A 19,485-nucleotide genomic window follows, 5' to 3' on the forward strand; every position below is an offset into this window, starting at 1 on the left:
TGGGCCTTCAGCAGACCAAGTAACCCCTTGCTTGAGCCAGCAACCTTGGGTCCAAGCTGGTGAGTTTTTTGTTCAAACCAGATGAGCCCGCACTCAAGTTGGCGACCTCGGGGTCTCGAACCTGGGTCCTCTGCATCCCAGTCCGATGCTCTATCCACTGCGCCACCGCCTGGTCAGGTGATATTAATTCTTATAAATATCATTTTACCCACTTTATAGGTGAGGAGAATTAAGTAACTTGCCTAAGGACAGAGTAGAAGAAAGTGGGGGAAATACAGACTGATTTCAGTCATTCATCAAGTATTTTATGAGAACTTATTATATATTAGTAATTCTGCTAGGTGCTGACAATCTGTAAGAGAAATATGGCATGTGACTACATACATGTGACATATGTCAACCCTACTTTTACAGGGCTTATAATATAGTATGAAATTCAGACATTAAGAAATTATAAACACAATGACAATTACCAGATTAAACTGCTATATGTACAATACTTTTGTTAAACATGGTATTGAACAAAACAGAAAAGAAGTATAAAGGTCTTTGAATATTCCTATGAAAAGCAACATTGAAGAGAGTAAGAAAATGAACAATGTGGCATGCTGTAGCACTGAAGATGGCTATCAAAAACCTTTTTTAATTTAAAAATAAAAAATTTTAAATCTTATTTTAAGAAAATTTTCAACAATTCCATTCAATTATTTTCCATTGGTGATCCACAGAAATCTGCAGTAATCATTTCTAGTCATATGTCTGTATTCCCTTCTTCAAAGGGCTGATTATTCTATTTTGTATCTATATAGGCTACACTGAAACTGTGATACTATAGAGCTTATGACAATTCAGTTATTGGGTTCTCCAGTTCCCCTCCCACTTTTAAGACAAATGTTCTTTTAAGACAAATGTTCGTATGTTAAAAAATAAAATGAACTTATTTTAGCCCTGGACACACAAGAGTGCAGCTGAGAAGGTCAGTGAATCAAGGGTTTTCAGATCTAAGAACTTAGGCAAAAAATTAGGCCCAAAACATGAGTTCATTCTTTGAAATTCTGGCTGGAAAACGGCAATGAAATATATGGTAAATATATACAATTAAAATAGTGAAAATAATTAAAGAAATTCCTAAATCCTATATTACCAATTGAGAATAGTCCGTTAATCAAATAGAAGCTATATACTGGCTTCCTTCATATACATTTCTGTGCGTGCAAAAGTCCAGGAGAAGAGGAAAAAACTCTCAATCTATGAGTGTTAATAAGATGTACCCTTTAAAATTTTTTGCCTATGTTGAATGTTTTTAAGTTATTAATTAATTTGATCTTGAGAAAGGAAGGACAAGAAGTCCACAAGCTAAATTTCTAAGCATTAATTAAACTTCTATCTAGATTGTCTATGTCAAAAACTGGTTTCCAATGGGCTCAAACTGACTTGAAAATATTACCTAAATAAACCTCATTTCTATTGCTGTGCATTTCTACAGAATCAGTTCTGCTAATGTGATCAGGAAAAATTTTTGTTGTTGGCTACAAAATTCATATAATCCGTATGCAACAAATTTCAGAAGTAAACTGACAACAGGGCCTTCATGACTGAGTTCTAATCTCATACTTTTTGTCAAAAATACAGATTGAGTGAGAGAGTAACTCTCAGGAAAATGGTCATTATATGTGAATACTTATTAGATATGCACAAATCTTACCAGTTCTACAATAATTTTGACCTGACATGGAATCTGTGAAGTCACTCGCCATTTTGGGGGGAAGTCAGAGGTAAAAGTTCTAATTGGTTTCAAACTATAGTGCTCATAAAATTCAGGGGATATTTCAGAATGAATATGAAGGATAAAATATCCCCTAATTTTTGTGAGCAGTGTATTTGCTTCTTACCAAACAACTAGTTGTTACTCTTGCTCATTTACTGTAACCTCAAAAAGTTGTCAAAAAAAAAAATCTCGCAAAATTTGCAGTAAGGTTAAACGACTATACATGTACCCGTGTAGATAAAGAAGCTACATTTAGGAGGTAGGAGAGCACTGATTTAAATGAGCGATTTCCACATTCGGAGTTCCCATTCCGAAATCTCGGCCCGGGTGGCGGCGTGGAGCGCGGCCAAGGACTCTCCTGGGGCGCTGCAGCCGGGCACAGACTTCGGGAAGCGCCAGTCGGCGGGTCTCCCTCAGGTCCCTTAGGCCCACAGTCGTGCGTGGAAACTCTAATTCTCACCCTGGGAAGGAATCCTCCAGTAACTTGCATCCCTCCTGGCACTCTCCTCAGTGACTCTGAGCGATTGGATGTCACTTTACCTGTCTTTGAAAGACTGGAGGAACAGCCGCCACCTGCCCGAACCCAAAGCAATAATCCCACAGCAAACGGCGAGTCTAGGCCCCGCAGAAAGGGGTGCAAGGAAGAGCCCTGGACCCTTTCTCCCCATCTGTTTCTGCTCTTGACCCGCAGCTCAGACGCGGAGGAGGCTCCCGCTGGCCTGCGCTTTACCCCCGGGTGCCGCGCAGGCCGGGGGTAAAGCACAGTGGCCGCGTGGCTTCGGCCCTCCCCGTGGGCGGGGCTCAGCGCTGCCCCGCCCCCTCCCTTCCCCACCCCTCCCCCACGCCCTTTTCCATCCGCCCCCGTAGTAGGAAAAGGAGAGGGAGGAGGGTAGGAAAGTGCTGTTCTGTGGAAAGGGGCGGAAGGAGGGGAAGGAAAAAAAAAAGAAAAAGGGAACAGAAACATGGCCGTCAGCTGTCTGGACGGTCGTACCCCGACCAGCTCCTAAGCGCCCCGCCGCCCGCACTGCCGGCCTCGGGTGAGAAGAAGCGCCAGCCTAACTCGCGCTCCCGGCCATTACCCCTTGCTGCCTGCGGCGCCCCTCGAGACCGAGCCCGTGAGACAGCGCAGGCGCAGATAGGGCCCCGGCGGCGGCGGCCGCGAGAGCAAGTCCCCCCGCCCGGCCCTGCCAAGAGCGTCCAGGCCGCGAAGCCGGCGCTTTCATGCCCCACGAAGGGGCTGTGTCCCGGTGGCGCTGAAGGAGGAGGGGGCGGCAGGTGAGGCTGCGGCCGGAGGCCTTTTGCAGAGGATCCCCGCGCGCGCTCCTGCGGGCCCGCGCGCGTGCCGGGAGGGCACGGGGCAGGTAGCAGCCGCTCGGGGGTGGGGAGTTGCGAAGGCCGACCCGCGGGGGGTCGCCGAGGAGGCGGAGAGTGGCCGAGGCTGGCATTCCCGGCCTAGTTTCTCCGCGGTTTCCGGGGGCGGGGAGTTCCTGGAGCCTGCGGGGAGTGATGGGGCGAGGCTGTGCCAGGGAGGGCCTCCCCGCGCCGCCGCCCGGGCTTAGGAGAACCACTCGCGTGGAAGCGCGAGGAGTCGGGGCCCTAGGGAGTGCCGAGCGACTGCCGCCTGGCAGGGGCTGGGCGCGGGGGCGGGCGGGGAGCTAGGGCATCTCCAGAGGGGTCGCGGGACGCAGCGGGGGAGAACTGGGGGCACCGGCAGGTGTCGCAGGTGAATTGAGAGCATTTCCTCCTCTGTCTTACCTGGGCCGCTCCTCAGGACTTCTTTGTTGGGGACTTTTTGGGAAGGCAGGTTCCATTCAACGCGGAGTGACTAAACACGAAACCGACGAATGAGCCCCTACTGCTGACCTTTGCAAAACTCTGTAAGTTTTTTGTACTGAGGATGCTGTCGTTTTTTTCTTTTTTCTGCTTCATAGACCTTTTCGCGACCGAATACTGTGCCTCCTCAGAACAAATGAGTGACCCAGTTTTTAAATAGTACCCCCCCCCCCATACACATTTTTGTGTTTGTTTCACACAGCAAAAGGGCAGTTACTTGTGTCAATGTGAGAGAAAGGATAATTTCTAGTAACGAACCCTCAGCTATCTACGTGTTTTTGCCTCAGAGAGATTGTCGAGCCTTGTAGTCTGGAAATTGGCTGCTTACCGTAATTGTGAGCAAACCCGTGTAAAGGCGTTCTTCTCTTCTTGCCCCAGTTTACTGTAGAAGTAGGTATTCCCTTTTGGTCTCCCGCTTTAGAAGGTGAAAGGTATAGGAAGTATGGGGCGAATATTAGTGCTGACGCGCTAAGTTTTCAAATATTTGATTTGAGGTGAGCATCTGTAGTAAGTAGCTATTTGAAATGCAGAGCTATTTTCTGTGTACACGTGATAAGAGCAAAATTAGTTTCAAAAGGAAAACATCCTTGAGCCTTAAAACCTGTTCTTTATCAATATAACCATGAAAAAACCCCACCTATATTTTGTTGTCTTGGTGGTATTGTAAAAAAGTTGGTAACTGCCTTCTTGGTGTGGGCCTGGAAATCGGAAATTAACTTGGATTTGTATTCGTGAGGAAGCCTGTCATTTAGGTTCTGACTGATTTCTCTAGTAACACACACTCAATCCACACTTGCCCTTCTTTGTATCTCCTGTGAACATTTTGGATTAGGGATCTGATATTTTGTGTTACTGATTTTAGTGAACTGATAATGTCATTTGAGTTTGACGGTAGTACCTCACTTAGTGTACTACCGTTTAGACTTGCTAATTTGCACAATAAGATATATATGATGTTAGAAATGTTGAAGTTGTATTTTGGAGAGTTTTACTCTTGAATAGTTGTAAATTAGTGCATCTTGTTTGAGATTTCAGCTGAAGAAATTGGCAGTAGAGTTGGTATGTGGAGACTGTTCTTAAAACGCAAATGTTTTGAATTACTACAAGTAACTGCAGTGGTGTGTAGGCTATCATAATTCATGGTGCCAGATTTGGAAGTTACTTGTTTAAGGTATTTTTAAAGAAGCATGGTAAGTATCTGCAATAAAAGCTAATATGTAAGGGATTTTGCATGACAAATAATAACCCAACAATGCACCTTATCTCGTTATGTATCTGCCTGTTAAGGACCAAAACATTTTTTATTTTCATTGGAGTTTCTTGCCAAGACACATAGTGATTTCTTATTGGCTTTGCTGCTCAGTTTGAAAGTTAGCTTTCAGTCTTCTGCTTGCAACTTAAGTACAGGTTGTAAAGTAAAAAAGAAAGCTGCTGAGTCAGAGACAGGTTGTCTGATTTGGTCTTTCTGATTTGCAAAACAGAATTTCTATTCTAATTTGAATTTCCAATATAATAAGTTTACTGAGACTTAGTAAGGGCAATAGACTGTCATAATAGTATGTGGCTTAAAATTTTACCTTCTTTGTGTTGGTGCCACGATTTGTACTTATTTTATATTGTCAGTTTGGCAGACTTACAATAACGGGATGTCTTGTTGGAATTGGAGATCCCTTTATAAGAATTAAAACTTGGAGGAAGAGTTGTAAAAAGTACAGCGGTGTGAAACACTAGGTCTTTGGCATTATTTAAAATTTAGGATTTTTGTGGAGCAAAGTTAGGCAGTTATATTTTTTTCTACTTATGTTCATACATAGTACTTATATAAGTAAGTAGGAATAATAGAGCCAAATGTGGTATTTGAAAATATTTATATTGGAAAAGAGTATATCATAGTTAGGCAGTTATATTTTTTTCTACTTATGTTCATACATAGTACTTATATAAGTAAGTAGGAATAATAGAGCCAAATGTGGTATTTGAAAATATTTATATTGGAAAAGAGTATATCATGATTAAAGGAAATTCAGAGAAAAAATTTAATTATCTTAACGTTTACATTTTCTGTACTTTAATTCTATTATAATTGCATAATATATATCTTTCAATATTGTTTCTTTTTTGTATTTGTCTCAGGTGTGCAGCATAGTGGTTAGTATACTTGCATAATATATTAATTGGTGTAATATACTAGTTCTGTCTGTACTTGTTTATAATTCGGTTGTTAATGTGTTTATAATTGTCTTTTTAAACATAACATGTTTTTCCTGGTTCTGCATATTACTGTTACCTAATGGTTTTATAGTAGTTTTATTGCCACAGTTTATTTAGCCTTTTCATATTTTTGACATTTTAATGATTCAATTTTTTATACTCTTAAAATAATGCTATAATAAAATCACTTTGCTGACATGATGGTCTACCAAATTACTTTTCCTATCTTCAAAAAAGTTAAATTTTTTTGCTATAATATTCTTTTTACAAATTTTCAGTTACAGTTTACAGTCAGTCTTATTTTGCATTAACTTCAGGTGTATAGTATAGTGGCTAGATAATCATAGACTTTACAACATATTCCTCCCAATATTTCCAGGTTCCACCTGGCACCATATATAGTTATTACAATATTACTGATTATATCCCCTATGCTGTACTTTACATCCTGAGACTCTTTTGTAACTACCAATTTGTACTTTTTAATTCCTCACCTTTGTAAAAGTAAACATTTTTTGAATTACTTCCTTTGCAGTAGGTCATTAGGGATCCTATAATACAGCAGTATTTGAGAACTGAATTAAAGCAAGGCGAAAAAACTGTAGATGTGCATATTGTCTTGAGTTCATTGAGTAGGAATCAAAGTGTAAATTCATAATTTTTCCTGTTACTGACTTGCTACAAGTTTCTGTGTCTATTAATTTTACTTTTATAATATAGTAAGTAATATTCTTATAAGAATTCTTAATTTTTATAGTAATATTGTGGGGCATGTGTTTCTAAGTACCTTATTTCAACCAAACCTTATATTTATAAATCTAGATTTATAATCTTTTGATTTACAGAAAAGTCATTTATAGGATTTTTGAAAATCTGAAATATTTTAAAGGACTCCTTGAATCTATTTTATGTATACTTATATATAAAATATATTCCGTATATTTATATTATATATAAAATATATTCCATATATTTTATAGCTTCGTATTCATTTTGAAATATACCTAATTTTTTTGAGCAGTATAGTTCATTGTATATGTGCAGTTCATATATATACTGCTCACAAAAATTAAGGGATATTCCAAAATGAATATGAAGTGATAAAAAAAAGCATTTGATTTTTTTTTATTAAACAAGAACATCAGAAAAGCAAATGACAAGTCAAAGAAAGTTGTTTGATTATGCAAATAAGATCCAAAACTGACTTATTTCATTGGTAAAAATGCACTAAACAAAAGGGTGAAAGGACTGGAGTGTCAGCATGTTCCCTGATCTTGAAAGTGCACATCCTGCAATTTCCCAGCCCTTGCAATGCCCCTGCAACACGATTTACCCGAATGCAAGGCCTTGAGAGCCATAAGACATCTTGAAGCTGGTCAAACACAGACTAACAGTGGCAACAGCGCTTGGAACATTCCAAAGCGTGATTAGCAGCAGATTGTGGAATCGCTTTCAAGAGACTGGCACAGTACGAAGAAGACGAGAGCAGGGTCCTCCATCTGCCACAACAGCAAGAGACGACCGCTACTTGACCTTATTGGCAAGAAGGTACAGACGCAGCAATGCAACAGAGCTGTGGTGACAGTTTCTTGCTGCCACTAGATGACGGATGTGCACCCAGACCATACGAAATCAGCTCTATTGTGTTGGACTGCATGCCTGGTGACCAATGGTCTGCATTTCGTTATCTGCTGAACACTGTAGAACTATAGAAGGTGGGCTGATGAGCATCGTCAATGGACCCATGATGAGTGGTCAGCTGTCCTCTTTCTCTGATGAGTCCTGGTTCAGTCTGCAGCCTGACAATCATTGTGTCCTGATCTGGCATGAATGAGGAACATGGGAGAATCCATGTTTCTTGCGAGAAAGGGAATCCTTCAGTGGTGGTGGAATCATGGTGTGGGCTGGCATCAGCATTGGTGGTATTATCGGCCTCTATGTCATCAGAAACGGATCGCTGACTGCTGTCAGATATTGAGATGAGGTCCTGCACTCTGTAGTGGTACCCTATGCTGGAGCATTTGGAAACAACTTTCTTTTCATTAATGATAATGCAAGGCCCCACCGTGCGCATTCTCGTCAACAACATGCTTCAGGAGGCAGGAATTGAATGCATGGATTAGCCTTCATGTTCTCCGGACCTGAATCCCATTGCACATGCTTGGGATGCACTGGGAAGATGTCTGGCAAACTGTCCAATGCCTCCCACACACTTCTTGAGCTGGAAGTTGCCCTGGAGCAAGAATGGCAGAGGATTCTTCAAGAACTAACTGCTGGACACTCAAATCCTGTCCATGTCCCATTGCTGTCAGTGTGTTTTGGCAGTCTTGGGTGACCATACACCCTATTGAACAGGCAATGTGTGGCACTCTTGTCCAATTTGACATGCTTCTGTTCACCCCCACCAATATATCACTTGCTACTCAATCACAATAATTGAGTTTGCATCTCATTTGCATAATTGAACAATTTTTTTTTTTACTTGTTTGCTTTTCTGATGTTCTTGTGTAATAAAAAAATCAAATGCTTCTTTCCATCACTTCATATTAATTTTGAAATATCTCCTAATTTTTGTGAGCAGTGTGTGTGTGTGTGTGTGTGTATGTATATATATATATATATATATTTTTTTTTTTTTTTTTTTTGTGAGAGAGGGGCAGCAGACAGATGTAAGGGAGAGAGATGAGAAGAATCAGTTCTTCGTTGTGGCACCTTAGTTCATTGACTGCTCTCTCATGTGTGCCTTGACTGAGGGGCGGGCTCTAGCTGAGCCAGTGACCCCTTGTTCAAGCCAGTGACCTTTGGGCTCAAGCCAGCGACCATGGGGTTGTGCCAATGACCCCATGCTCAAGCCAATGATCTCGGGGTTTTGAACCTGGGTCCTCTGAGTCCCAGGCCGACGCTCTATCCACTGCACCACCACCTGGTCAGGCTCATTTTTATATTTTAATGTAGGGATGCTTAAATACTAAAAGCATAAGAGTTACGAGTACCTTTACTTATGAAAAAGTTATTAATAGGTACTGTGTTATCTGCTAGGGATAAAAAGATGAATAACATATAGTCTGAACATTAAAGTCTAGTATGATAAGCAGTTTATAAATATGCATCATAACTACAATAACAAATCTAGAAGAGAGCAAATGATGCTATGAGAAGAGAGAAATATCTAATTGTGTGGATTAGAGATAGTTTACATAGGAGACATTTGGTTTAAAATTAAAAGAATGATGTGAAAAGGCATAAAGTAATGAAAGAATGGTGGGTTTTATTTAAATGGAAGTAATTTATTGGTTGGGCACGAGTAGTTTCGGAGGGAAGTGAGGGGTAAACTATGTCATGAAGGGTCTTATGAGTCAAATAAGAAATTAAGACCATACATTGTGAGGAACAGGGAGCCATTCAATGATTTTAAGCTGTTAAAAAGCTTTGGCTCTATTGTGAAGGATGGATTGAGAGCAGCTTGCAGGCATCCAAGTGAGAATTGAGAACAGCAGAGGTAGGAATGGGCAAAAAAATGGATAGAATTGAGTACTATTATATAACACAAACATTTTTCTCTGGCTTGAAAGCCCTGTCTCTTTAGCTTTATTTTCTGCTTGCCTATTGCACATCTGTTACACCAACCTATTTTCAGATTCTTTCCCTTAAAGCCCTTGCTTATGCTATTCCATTTACTTTTTCTGAGAAGGTTCTAATCATATTACCTGATTAGGGAGATCAGTTACTATCATAGCATTTTTTTAATTTATATTGTAAAACTTCCCCCTTCCTCCTTTTCTTTTTCCCACCCCTCACCCTCCTCTTACTAGTTTGGAAGTTATATGCGATCTGATTTCCTTTATATTTTTACTCAGTGTAGGTCTATTTGGTCTCTTTTTCTATTCCATTCGTTTATATGTTTATCCTTATACCACCAATACTTTCTTGTCTTTATTACTATTACTTTATAGCAAGTCTTAGAATTAGGAACTGTTTGTCCTTCAACATTTTCTTTTTTCAAAATTGTTTTGATTATTTTAGATTTGTAGCATTTTCATATAAATTGTCAAATAAGCTTGTCAGTGTCTACAAAAAGCCTATGGGAAGAATTGACATCTTAATATTGAATCTTCTGATATTTTAACATGGCATATCTCTTCATTTATTTTGGTCTTTTTTTTTTTTTCTGCAGTATTTTCATTTTATAGGTCCTGTACATATTTATTAATTTATTTTTTATAATTAATTTATTATTTTTGATACTCCTTTGTCAAGGATTATATACTGTATTTTTCACTCCATAAGACACACTTTTTTTCCCCCAAAAGTGGAAGGGAAAATGCCCATGCGTCTCATGGAGTGAAAAATACGGTATTTTATTAAATATTTTAACACACCATTTGGTTCAGGATATTTTCTTTCTTGTTTTCTTCTTTAGATATAGATATATAGATATATATACCTGTATATATATAATTTTTTGAGAGAGGCAGGAAGAGAGATGAGAAGTATCAACTCGTAGTTGCAGCACTTTAGTTGTTCATTGATTGCTTCTTATACATGCCTTGACCGGAGGGCTCCAGCTGAGCCAGTGACCCCCTTGTTCTAGCCAGCAACCTTGGGCTCAAGCCAGTGACCTTTGGGATCAAGCCAGTGACCATGGGATCATGTAGATCAGTGGTCCCCCACCTTTTTTGGGCCATGGACTGGTTTAATGTCAGAAAATATTTTCATGGACTGGCCTGTAGGGTGTGGGAATGGATAAATGTATCACGTGACTGAGACAAGCGTCAAGAGTGAGTCTTAGACGGATGTAACAGAGGGAATCTGGTCATTTTTAAAAAATAAAACATCGTTCAGACTTAAATATAAATAAAACAGAAATAATGTAAGTTATTTATTCTTTCTCTGCGGACTGGTACCAAATGGCCCACGGCCCAGTACCGGTCCACAGCCCGGGGGTTGGGGAACAATGATGTTAATGATCTCCTGCTCAAGCTGGTGAGCCTGCATTCAAGTCAAATGAGCCTGTGTTCAATCTGGTGATCTTGTGGTTTCAAACCTGGGACCTCAGCATCACAGGTCAACACTTTATTTAAGGTGCCACCACTGGTCACTCGTATTTCCCCATGGATAAGACGATCGCATGTATAAGATGCACCTTAATTTTGGGTCTGAAATTTGAAAAAAAAATTACACAAAGTTATTGGTCAAGTTTAATTCATCATAAAATTCATACAACTCATCATCACTGTCAAAAAAGCAGGAAATGCAAGTAAAAAAAAATCTAAAACCACTATATAAAACACACCCAGTTTTTAGACCACAAATATTTCAGAAAAAGTTGCGTCTTATACATGGGAAATACGGTACTCAAATTATTTCAGCTTTGGCTACTGAGAGCTCTTTCATTTGGCTCCTATGCTCCTTTAATAGATACCTATCAATAGGGGTTTGTTTGTTACTAGCACTAAAAAATGCTCCATCTCATTTTGTATATTTTCTGTCCCAGTTTTATAATCACTCATTTCTTCAAGAAGCCTTGGTTCCTTTTATTGAATAGTGTAAGAATCTGTGTGCTGATTTCTACTCTACTGGGTTGTAATTGCTTCTGGGCTTTCTCAACTGATTGAATAACGTAAAATACTTGTGTATATTAATTCATTATATACCTGCCCTCAAAGCTTTCTATTTGTAACATCTATATTTATATTAAGCTAAATATGAATTCATACTGAGTTTTCAACTTTAATCCATTACTACATGCAACATCCTGGTCTTATCTTCTTATTTGTAAATTCCTACTCTGACAGTGAGAAACCTAGCTTCCACCATTCATTATCCATTGATGTAATTGTTTAATCCTAGTATCAGAATTGTTAACTCAAACTCCTATGGGAAGCAATTTTATCAAGTAGAGTAGCCTCTTTATAGTTCCTTTTGATTTTAGTTTTACAGACTCCATTTTTTTAAAAAAAGATTTTATTCATTTTACAAGGAGTGGAAGAGTGAGAAGTAACTATTACTGTAAGTCATAATTGCTTCACTTGCCTGTCATGTGTCTTGACCAGGCAAGCCCAGGGTTTCTTTTCTTTTTCTTTTTTTTAATTTAATGTCTTTAAATTTTTTTTTTTTTTTTTTTTGTATTTTTCTGAAGCTGGAAACGGGGAGACAGGCAGTCAGACAGACTCCTGCATGCGACTGACTGGGATCCACCCGGCACGCCCACCAGGGGGCGATGCTCTGCCCACCAGGGGGCGATGCTTTGTCGTGACCAGAGAGCCACTCTAGCGCCTGGGGCAGAGGCCAAGGAGCCATCCCCAGCGCCTGGGCCATCTTTTGCTCCAATGGAGCCTTGGCTGCGGGAGGGAAAGAGAGAGACAGAGAGGAAGGAGAGGGGGAGAGGTGGAGAAGCAGATGGGCGCCTTTCCTGTGTGCCCTGGCCGGGAATCGAACCCAGACTTCCGCACGCCAGGCTGATGCTCTACCACTGAGCCAACCGGCCAGGGCCAAGCCCAGGGTTTCAAACCAGCAACCTCAGCATTCGAAGTTGATGTTCTATCTGCTGCACCACCACAGGCCAGGCTCTACTCACTTCTAAAGTTACTTTGGTCAGCATCTTTTCCCTCCCACCACCTTCAGTGAGGTTGTTTCTTATATTTGTAATACAGTTAGTTATAGGTCTTTTGACGTACTCCACATTCCTTCACCCTGACCTGCTCGGTTTTTTTTTTAAATTTTGCATGCATTAAAGCCCACTCTCTGTGCTATAAAGTTCTGTGAATTTTAACAAATGCATACTGTCATGTATCCACCATTAGAGTATCACACAGAGTAGTTTTATCTCTCTAAAAAACGTCCCTTGTATTTCAACTCTTCAACACTATGTGCTTCACTATAAAGCACTGGAAACCACTGATGTCTTTTTACTCTTTCTGTAGTTTTGCCTTTTCTACAATGTCATATAAATCATTTGATATGTAGCCTTTTCTATTCTTTTTAAAGATTTTATTTATTCATTTTAGAGAGGCGAGAGAGAGAGAAAAAGAGAGAAGGGGAAGAGGAGCAGGAAACAACTCCTGTATGTGCCTGGAGCAGGCAAGCTCAGGTTTTCGAACCAGCAACCTCAGCGTTCCACGTGACGCTTTATCCACTGAGCCACCACAGGCCAGGCATAAATAGCCTTTTCAGATTGGCTTTTTTTCATTTTGCATTTAAGGTTCCTCCACATTTTTTCGTGGCTCTTTTTTTTTTTTAATCACTGAATCATCTATTGTTTGGATGTATCACAATTTATTCATTCATCTATTGAAGAATGTCTTTCTGGCTTCCAGTTATTGGTGATTATGAATCAAACTGCTGTGAACATTGTGTGTAGGTTTTGCATGGACATGTGTTTATTAGTATTATTTTTTAATTTGCTGCATTATACATGTATTTTTTTTTACTGAATTTATCAGGATGAAATTGGTTAATAAAATTATATAGATTTCATGTCTGACTGGTTGTGGTGCAGTGGATAAAGCGTCAACCTGGCATGCTGAGGTCCCAGGTTCGAAAGTCCCAGGTCGCCAGCTTGAGCATGGGGTTATTGATGTGATCTCATGGTTGCTGTCTTGAGCCCAAAGGTCGCTGGCTTGAACCCAAGGTTGCTGGCTTGAGCAAGCGGTCACTGGCTTGGCTTGAGCCCCTTGTCAAGGCATGTATAAGAAGCACTCAATGAACAACTAAAATGAGGCAACTACAAGTTGATGCTTCTCATCTCCCCCCAAACCTAAAAATAATGTTTCTTATAAATAGCTCATCATTGTCTTATTTTTAATTCAGTCTAATTTGTTTTTAATAAGAATGTTCATACTAAAAATATTTTTAATCAGCTTTATGGAGATATACTTGATACACCATAAAATTTACCCATTTAAAGGATACGATTTAGTGCTTCTTAGAATTCAGAGTTTTACAGTCATCAATATAACTTAATTTAGAGCATTTTCATAATTTCAGAAGGAAACCTTGTTTCCATTAGCAGTCTCTATCCAATTCCCCTTTCCCCTAGTCCAGTTCTAGGCAACCACTAATCTATTTTCTGTCTCTACGGATTTACCTATTCTGGACATTTTGTATAAATGAAATTATACAGTATGTTCTCTTTTGTGACTGGCTTCTTTCATTTACAATAGTGCTTTTGAAGTTTATTTATATTGTATGTATTAGCACTTAATTTATTTTTAAAAATTGTGGCAAAATTTATATAATGTAAAATTCACCACTTTAACAACTTGAAATGTACAATTCAGTGACATTTAGTACAGTCACAGTGTTATGCAACTATTACCACTAGCTAGTTCCAGAATGTTTTTATCACTCCAAAAGAAAACCCCTTTCTCTTTAAGCAGATACTCTTTATTCCCTCCCCAGTCCCTAGCAACTACTAGTCTGCTTGCTTGCTTTCTCTTTCTCTTTCTTTTTTCTCCCTCTTCCCACTTTCCCCCTCACCCCTCTTCCACCCTTCCTCCTCCCTCTTCCACCCTCCCCCCCCCTCCCCCCTGATTCCCCCTCCTCCCCCTTCCTCCCCCCTCCTCCTTCTCTTCCCCACCTTCTTCCCTCCCCCCTTCTTCCCCTTTCCTCTAAACTTACTTTTCCTCAGGCATTGTCATCTCAGTATATGGCAGCTCCATTCCCCCACTTAGGCTGCAAACTGGACACCATTCTTCCTTTGTCTTTTTCTCTTCATACTTCCAATCCATCAGCAGCAATTTTACTTTTAAACTATATCCCAAATCTTGCTATTTCTTGTTACTCCACTTCTTTATCTTAATATAATATAAGCCATTATTATCTCTGCTGGACTATAGCGTTGCCTTCAAACTGCTTTCCCTGCTTCTGCGCTCCCCACCATAGTCTGTTTATAGCAGTGTATGATCTTTTTAAAACACATTTATAATGTATCACTCTCAGCTGTAGACCACTGGTAGTTTCCCATCACACTTAGCATAAAACCCAAAAACGTTATCTTAGCGTAAAACAGGGGTCCCCAAACTATGGGCCCGCGGGCCACATGCGGCCCACTGAGGCCATTTATCCGGCCCCCGCCGCACTTCTGGAAGGGGCACCTCTTTCATTGGTGGTCAGTGAGAGGAGCACATTGACCATCTCATTAGCCAAAAGCAGGTCCATAGTTCCCATTGAAATACTGATCAGTTTGTTGATTTAAATTTACTTGTTCTTTATTTTAAATATTGTATTTGTTCCTGTTTTTTTTTTTTTTTTTTTTAACTTTAAAATAAGATATGTGCAGTATGTATAGGGATTTGTTCATAGGTTTTTTTATAGTCCGGCCCTCCAACGGTCTGAGGGACAGTGAACTGGCCCCCTGTGTAAAAAGTTTGGGGACCCCTGGCGTAAAAGGTTCTTTATGATATCCTCCTTCTCTGACCTCATCTTCCAATATTCCCCTACAAGCCAGAGCCATGGCCTTCTTGCTGTTCCTCAAAGGTCAAATTATTTACTTGTTTTAAAGCTTTTATTTTTTATTTTCTTCCTGCTTGAAATGGTCTCTGTCATCTGGTTTACTCTTTATCACTTAGATCTCTGCTCAAATCTTCCTTCTTCAAAGAGGTCTTGACTGATTACACCATAAAAATGAGCCCTTCTGTTATCACTTTCCCTTTCTTTTATTTTTCTTCCTAGCATTTATGTTTTCTGAAATTATTTACAAGTCTATTTGGTATTTTCATTGCTTTAATTCCCAGCATTTAAAATAATGAGGCTCCGTCACAGGTTATTGATACAACAGCAATGATTGTTCAGCAAACATAAGAGCTACTTCCTTTTAGCCACAAAACTGTCTAATACATATGAATAATCCTGACAAACAATGTGCAGCATCTTAGTGAAGAAAATAATGATGAAACTTTATAAAGGCTTTTTTTTAAGGCCTGAATAAAATGGAGAACCATACCATGCTGCTGGCTGGAGAACTTAATGTTGTGAAGATGCCTGTTCTCCTTCAATAATCTGTGTTTTAGAGCAGTTTCAAACAAAGATCTCAACTTGATTTCCCCCCTCTGAAATTTGATGAGCTTGAAAAGTATTAAAAAAAGGGTGACAGAGGGAGTTTATCAGATCAAAAAACTTACAGAACTATTATAATTAATTGTGGAGGTGGTACTAGCTTGGATACTCGCTAATGAAACAAAATATAGATTAGATTTTATAGGATTATATAGGATTTTAATATATGATAAAGGTGAGAGAAGATTTATTCAGTAAGCTAACCTTTGCATCATAAGTAGATGACATGTTATAAACTTATTTTGTAGAGCATTTGTAAAACAGTGATGCCCATTAGGTGTATTTGATTTGAGGTATGTTGGGCTCTTTACTCTTACAGTTAGGGATCTAATTAACTATCCCCTTAGGTCACCTTCTGTTTTATAAAATATTTTCTTCATTCTTTTTTTTTTTTCCAAGCGTGCAGGGGTGGGGTGGGGGGAGGTGAGAGAGAGAGGGAGAGAGAGAGAGTGGGGGGGCAGAGAGAGAAAGACAGGAAGGGAGAGAGATGAAAAGCATCAACTTGTAGTTGTGGCACCTTGTTTGTTCATTAATTGCTTCTCATATTTGCCTTGACCCAGGGGCTCTAGCCGAGCCAGTGATCCTTTGCTCAAGCCAGCAACCTTTGGCCTTAAGCCAGCAACCATGGGATCATTTTCGATGATCCTATGCTCAAACCAGCTATTCTGTGCTTATGCTGGTGAGCCTGTGCTCAAGCTGGCAACCTCGGGGTTTTGAACCTGGAACCTCATCATCCCAAGTGGACACCCTATCCACTGTACCATCACTGGTCAGACTTTCCGTCATTCTTTGACAGCTTAATTTTTTTTTTAATTTTTTAATTGAATTTATTTAAGTGACATTGAGTAACAAAATAATATAGGTTTCAGGTGTACAATTCTATAATGCATCTTCTGTAGACTATAGTGTGTGTTCACTGCCCCCAGTCAAGTCTCCTTCCATCACCATTTACTCCCTTTACCCTCTTCTACCTCCCCCACCTCCCTGTCCCTCTTGCAATCCCATACTGCTGTGTTTTTGAGGGATTTTTTTAGCTTAATCCCTTCAGCTTTTTCACCCATTCCCTAACCCCTGTCCCCTCTGACAGCTGTCAATCTGTTCTCTGACAGCTTAATTTTTTTATTCTGACAGTGTGTTTACGTCTCTTGCTTTTAATTTATTACTACTTTCCACTATGTGTTTAGTACTCAAACTTAATAGAATTTCTTATATACCAACAATAGTAGACTGTGAATGAGAGACTGAAATCCATAAGGTGTGTTTTCCTGCTTTGTGATACCTATTTTAGTTCTTCTTGGCTGGATCTTGGTTGTATATGAATTGGTGAGGTTGCCAGGTAGCTGAATTTCAGAAATTTATGAGGTGTTACTTTACCCTGGTCAATTGGGAATATGAAGATTAGTGGTTATTCTTTCCTTCCTACTTCTTGAGTCCAAACCAGTGTCATTCCTCTTTATATTTTCCTACTTTTCTCACCCTCCATTTTCTCCTGTACTTTTGATGAAATCTCAAAGGACAGAATTCCTTGTTTTTTTTTTAAAAAACAAAACTTTTTATTTAGAAAATATCAGACTTTCAGAAAAGTTGTGAGAATATTGTAATTAGCTTCTAATATACCCTTTCCTTAGATTTACTGATGAACATTTTGACACATTAGCTCTCTCTATTCATGTTATTATTTTGTTTAAATCATTTGAGAATAAGTTCAGCATGTATTTCTGAAGAAAAGAGACATTCATGTATACAATAATCACATTAGGAAACTTGCAAAATTATCTGGTATATAATCTAAATTAAAAATTTTCCAATACTATACATTACAGCATTATTTTGTTATTCTATTTTCTGATTCATTCTAGTATCACTGATTATAATTAGTTGTCAATTACTTGGTAGATTATTTGGAATTTCTGTGTAGATAGCCCTGTCAGCGAATAAGGACAGTTTTACTTTGCTTTGCTGTTTTCTAGTTTCTTAAGATTGAAGCTTAGATTATTAATTTAAGACCTTGCTTTTTTCTCCCAATAAGTGGTTAATGCTATATATATATTTCCCTGGAAGTACTGCTTTAATTGCATTCCATAGATTTTTATATGTTTGCAATTCACAATATTTTGTAATTTTCTTAAACTTCCTCTTGAACCATAGATTATTTAGAAATGTGTTTAAGGCCCTGGCTGGTTGGTTTAGCAGTAGAGCGTTGACCCGGTGTGTGGAAGTCCTGGGTTCAACTCCTGGCCAGGGCACACGGGAGAAATGAGCATCTGCTTCTCCACTGCCCCTCCCTTTCTCTCTCTTTCCTTCCCTCCTTCTCCCACAGCCATGACTTGAATGGTTTGAGCAAGTTGGCCCTGGGCAATGAGGATAGCTCCATAGCCTTTCTTCAGGTGCTAAAATGGCACCGTTGCAGAACAATGGAGCAGCATTCCCAGATGGGCAGAGCATCGCCTGGTAGGGGCTTGCTGGGTGGATCCCAATTAGGTGCATGTGGAAATCTGACTCTCTGCCTCACCACCTCTCACTTAATTAAAAGAAAAAAACCCAAAAGAAGTGTGTTAAATTTCCAAGTGTTTAGAGCTATTTCTTATCTCAGTGCTGTCATATTTCTTTTTTCTTTTTGATTCTCAGATTTAATCTTTGATCTACAACAGTACCTTGGACTTTCTTTTTTATGGTATTTGACTTTTTAAAGAATTCTATCCTTTAGTTTGAGTTTGGCTACCTAATCCCTCATGATTAAATCAAGGCTATGCATTTTTGTTAGGGGTACTCCATAACTAATGTGGTGTCCGTCTTAGTGCATCGCATCAGAAGGTATGTAATAGGCCCTGGCCGGTGGCTCAGCAGTAGAGCGTCGGCCTGGCGTGTGGGGGACCCGGGTTCGATTCCTGGCCAGGGCACATAGGAGAAGCGCCCATTTGCTTCTCCACCCCCCTCCTTCCCCTCTGTCTCTCCCTTCCCCTCCTGCAGCCAAGGCTCCATTGGAGCAAAGATGGCCCGGGTGCTGGGGATGGCTCCTTGGCCTCTGCCCCAGGCGCTAGAGTGGCTCTGGTCGCGGCAGAGCGACGCCCCGGAGGGGCAGAGCATCGCCCCCTGGTGGGCAGAGCGTCGCCCCTGGTGGGTGTGCCAGGTGGATCCCGGTCAGGCGCATGTGGGAGGCTGTCTGAGCGTCTCTCCCCGTTTCCAGCTTCAGAAAAATACAAAAAAAAAAAAAAAAAAAAAAGAAGGTATGTAATATCAGTTTGACCATTGTTAGTGGTGTTAACATTGATTATTTGAAGTTTTGGCCATCATATTTCTTTAGTGATATACTTTATTTCTTTGTAATTATTGGTATCTCTGGGGGAAGAGTCTGAGATTGTATAAGTGTACTGTTTCCAACAGCCTTCTACTCAGTGATTTTAACATCTCTTGATAATTTTTTCTTGAATCTGAATACTATAATGAGGGTAATATGATTTGGGTCATTCCTTCTATGTTTATTAGTTGATATTCTGTTTTGAAGAGCATGCCTTTCTTCTTCCCGCCCCTTCTTTGCTTATTTTATAATGTCAGTGTGCATACAAGGCTTAAGAAAAAAATCAAAGTGGCTCTGGCCAGATAGCTCATTTGGTTAG

General features: G+C 39.8%; 1 protein-coding gene across 6 annotated transcripts in view; it reads left to right on the forward strand.

The window, feature by feature from the left end:
• Positions 1–2,671: 2,671 nt before the first annotated feature.
• The window catches only part of DENND4C (DENN domain containing 4C), a 141,830-nt gene continuing 125,016 nt past the window's right edge, over positions 2,672–19,485 (forward strand). For 3 of the 6 annotated variants that reach the window (XM_066368234.1, XM_066368239.1, XM_066368240.1), the window contains exon 1: positions 2,672–3,043. The gene's annotated coding sequence lies outside the window, so the exon portion shown is untranslated. Of the gene's footprint in view, positions 3,044–3,539; positions 3,646–19,485 lie in introns of all 6 variants that reach the window. The other 3 variants (XM_066368235.1, XM_066368236.1, XM_066368237.1) reach the window with 3 other exon arrangements.

Source organism: Saccopteryx leptura, chromosome 2 (genome assembly GCF_036850995.1).
Source record: "Saccopteryx leptura isolate mSacLep1 chromosome 2, mSacLep1_pri_phased_curated, whole genome shotgun sequence".
NCBI lineage: Eukaryota > Metazoa > Chordata > Mammalia > Chiroptera > Emballonuridae > Saccopteryx > Saccopteryx leptura.